Source organism: Peromyscus maniculatus, chromosome 18, assembly GCF_049852395.1.
Source record: "Peromyscus maniculatus bairdii isolate BWxNUB_F1_BW_parent chromosome 18, HU_Pman_BW_mat_3.1, whole genome shotgun sequence".
Taxonomy (NCBI): domain Eukaryota; kingdom Metazoa; phylum Chordata; class Mammalia; order Rodentia; family Cricetidae; genus Peromyscus; species Peromyscus maniculatus.
In genome coordinates, this window is record NC_134869.1 from 44,108,434 (window position 1) to 44,112,615 (window position 4,182).

Sequence of the window (4,182 nt, forward strand, 5' to 3'; positions counted from 1 at the left end):
GTGGGGTGTATGTGTATGTCCTGTATGGGCATGTGTGTGTGCAAGTGTGCCTATGTGCACACATGGAAGTCAGAGGAGGATGTCAGGTGTCCTTTCCTGCCACCTTCTACTTTATTCCCTTGAGACAGGGTCTCTCGCTGAACTTAGAGCTAGGCTGGCAGTCCAAAGCCACAGCAATCCCCCTGTCTCTACTCTTCTCAGCACCGGGGTTGCAGGCATGTGTGTAGCCATGCCTGACTTTCTACATGAGTGCTGAAAGAGGGCCATTGATCATTTTCGGGCTAACAGTAATACCTGTCAGCTTGAGTACTTTTCCCAGTTATAACCTGTCTATTGTCTTTCAGGTAGGGAGAAGACTATAAGATCCTATTTTAGTTTGTTGCTTCCGAGTGGGGCAAATGAGATCCCGAGGGCTCACTGTTCATTGTTTTTCCTGATTATTATTATTTATTCCACTCTGTGCATACCCTGCAAAGAGAAAAAAAAAAACAAAAACATTTTTTATGATGTTTTCCCAAGAAAGCTATAACATATCGCTGGGAAATTTTATATATTCATTAATTCACCAAAAACTTATTGAGGATTTCTACTTTGCTAGGGATTGTATTAGTGCTGGGCCAAGGAAGGAGTTGGACCAAAAATTGATACATAAAATCAGGTATAGGTTGTAAAGCAAACAATACAAACCGGCATCTTTTATGAGCTAGTAGGGGAGGTGCGACCCCCACACCCTCAGAACATCACACCGACATGGAAATGAGTCCCACTATTTGCTCACTCCATCACATTTTGATTGAGAGTTATCCAGAAGAGGCGGTCATCTGTGACATTTACGATTGCGCGTCAACTCGACAGAGTCTAGAATCGCCTAGGCAACAACTCTGACATTCTGTGCAAGGGTTTCTAGGTGAGGCCAATAGAGGTGGGAAGACCTACCGACCTTCCCAGAGGCCGGGGACCAGGACAGAGCGAGAGGAGAAAGCAAACCGAGCGCCAATATTCGTCTCTCTCTGCTTCCTGACTGCGGGATCAGCGTGACCCGCCATCTTGCTCCCCTGGCTACGCCTTCCCTGCCGTATTGGACCGTACCCACAAACTGTGAGCCCCAAACCGGTTTTTCTGTCCTTAGATGCTTTTGTCACACATTTTTGCCACAGTCACAAGACAATTAGCACCACAGCCTTCTGATTCACCCTTGTCAGTTGAATATGAAGACGAAGCCACAGGTCTGCATTCACATAAAGTGAACAAAGTGAAGTTTCTGACGCTGAGTCAGAGACATTTCTGCCTCCCCAGAAGCATCCTTTCCTAATTCCACTCCACACATGCTCATATTCAAGATTTATAACCTGCCGTAACTTGCCAGCATTTCTCAAGGACCTTGGCAACCCCAAAATTTAAGTTAGAAGTTGGGGGGCTGTCTGAGTGAGTTAACACAGAGCAACCACAGTTAGCCAAGTCTCATTTCAAATATCTTGCGACTCCCCATTTCCCTTCTTCTTCTTCCTTCTTCTTCCTTCTTCTTCTTCTTCTTCTTCTTCTTCTTCTTCTTCTTCTTCTTCTTCTTCTTCTTCTTCTTCTTCTTCTTCTTCTTCTTCTTCTTTTCTCCTCCTCCTCCTCCTCCTCCTCCTCTTCTCCTCCTCCTCCTCCTCCTCCTCCTCTTCCTCCTCCTCCTCCTCCTTCTTTTCTTCTCTTCTCCTCTCCTCCTTTTCTCCTCCTCTCCTTTTTTTTTTTTTTTTTTTACAGTCTTATATCTGTGTCTTGATAAGAAGATTGAAGATGCCAGTTTTAGGGCCTGCCAGCCTGGCTGCTGAAACCAATTATTTTTCAGTGCACAGATAATATAAATGGGGAAGCAGGTGTGGCGAGGAGAGCGCCAGGCACTTCTGTAAGCGTTGATATGAAGGGGAAGGAGGTGTGTCCAGAGGGAGAGGCGTTTCCATAAACACTGGTGTTCTTGATCAGCTTCAAGTTTGTGCCTTTAATTAAAAAAAAAATCAGTCAAAAATTATTTCTGGTCTTTTTCATTGAGTGGTTATTGCTGGATTCTCCGTCTTCAACTTCTTCCCAGTATAGCCATCACAGTTGGATGCTGGACTAACGTGTGTGAAATAGATTTCTGGGGACCAAAATACCTCGATATCCAGGAAAATATAGTTGCTCGATATGCATGTTTTCCCAAATCCAACACAAGACCTGTGTATTTAAAATATGTATAAGGTAACTTTAAGAACACACCACAGAAGTAGAAAGGGGGAAATCGATACATTTATTAATGTAATGTTATGTGGGATTTCTATTCCCAGATAAAAATGACTGCCGCTCTGATGACTTCTTTTGCCAAAATAAGTAACTAGCTTTGTTTAAGAAGCAGTTCTCAAAAAAAAACAAAAACAAAAACAAAACAAAACAAAACAAAAACAAAAAACAAACAAACAAACAAACAAAAAAAAAGAAGCAGTTCTCTCCTTTAGCATGTATGCTCTCAAGCCTTTGGAACTACAAAAAAGACAGCGTGGGAACTAAAATCATTAATGTCATCAATTAAATTCCAATTCTTGTGTGCTGAAGTGATTCCACACACCCCTTTTGTCTTTTTAAAGAGGACCTTAACTCTCTAATGCAGATCTTACTGGAACACGTGGAATTAACACAAGGTTGCAGTTTGAGACTTTTCTGTTACAAGACCTACTTTTCTTCCATGGTCCCGAAAAAGTGGCTAGTCTAATGAAAGCAAAGGGGCATTCAGATAATATCATCAGATCGTTGGTTACGGAGGCTATGATGGGTAGTTTTAATTGTTAACTTGACACAATCTAGAGTTGTGTCTAATTGGCCCATGGGCATGCCTGATTGCCTTAACTGATATGAGAAGATGCACCCCAAAGTGGGGCCGTAGCTTCTGGTAGTGCCCAGAGACAATGACATGGAAGGAAAAAGTTTTATTTTTTGGTGGTGGTGTTTGTTTGTTTGTTTTTCTTCTTGCACCCCAGCTTTCACCCTTTCTTCAGGACTCCAGTGTGTACCGAAGACCAGCAGCACCCCAGGAATCCACAGGCCTTTGCTGTCACATCGGAAGTGCTGAGATACCCAGTCTGATGGACTGAGCAGCTGCTGGGTTCTCAGCCTCTCCAGTGTGAGAGAAGCCACGCTGGGCATCTCCAACGGTCTCAAAAGCCAACTTAATAAACTCTTTTACATACATAAATTACAGCCATTCTGTCAGTTCTGTTCTTGTAGAGAACCTTGAGTAACACAGAGGCCCTTCTGTTTTCTATCTTAGCTCAAGTTGTCTTCACAGGCCAGAGTGTACAGTCTCTGCCCAGCTTAAGCCCATGTCCAGTTTTCCCATTCTCACACTCTGGTGGTTTGGATGGGAATGGCCCCCATAGACTCATATGTTTGAATGCTTGGCTCATAGGGAGTTGGTACTATTGGGAGGTGTGGCCTTGTTGGAGTAGGTGTGGCCTTGGTGGAGGAAGTGTGTCACTGTGGGGGCGGGCTTTGAGGTCTCATATGCTCAAGCCCTGCCCAGTGTGGTACACAGTCTTCTGCTGCTGCCTGTAGGTCAAGATGTAGGGCTCTCAGCTCCTTCTTTAGCACCATGTCTGCCTGCACGCCGCCATGTCCCGCCATGGTGATAATGGACTGAACCTCTGAAACTGTAAGCCACCCCAATAAAATGTTTTCTTTATAAGAGTTACCATGGTCATGCTGTCTCTTCACAACAACAGAAGAACCCTAAGACCACCACATTTTCCTGTTCTCTTTTTACCAAGTGCTTCCTGGATTAGTAGAACAAAGAAGGAAAGAACAGGAGTATTAACCCATGGTCTTTCTCACTCTTGGTGTTTCTGGCATGCAGAAACCCAGCAGGGGACATCTGAAATCAGTTATCACTAGAGAAAGGTTTACAGTATATTTTTGAGACTGATTTCTGTCTAGACAGCCAACTAAACATGCGTATCTGACACTGCATACTTTGATATTTTGGAGAAATAAATACTGAAAGCAATCACATTTCGCTTGAGTCAACCCCGTCTTGTTCATGTCAATCAGGCTCCTAGGGATGCAAGCACAGTCCAGGGATGGCCAAGATCTGTCTTGGGCCTCAGTCGGGCCATCTGGATGACCTTGGGGAGTTTGCTATGAGCTCTTACAACAGCGCTGAATTCCAAGGGT

The 4,182-nt window shown here is 44.0% G+C and overlaps 1 long non-coding RNA gene across 1 annotated transcript; it reads left to right on the forward strand.

Annotated features, from left to right (window-relative positions):
* The first annotated feature begins 819 nt into the window (after positions 1 to 819).
* Positions 820 to 3,209, forward strand: LOC143269333 (uncharacterized). Its single transcript, XR_013045733.1, has 2 exons — positions 820 to 1,098; positions 3,012 to 3,209. It is a non-coding gene; the product is annotated as an uncharacterized LOC143269333 (long non-coding RNA).
* Positions 3,210 to 4,182: the final 973 nt, after the last annotated feature.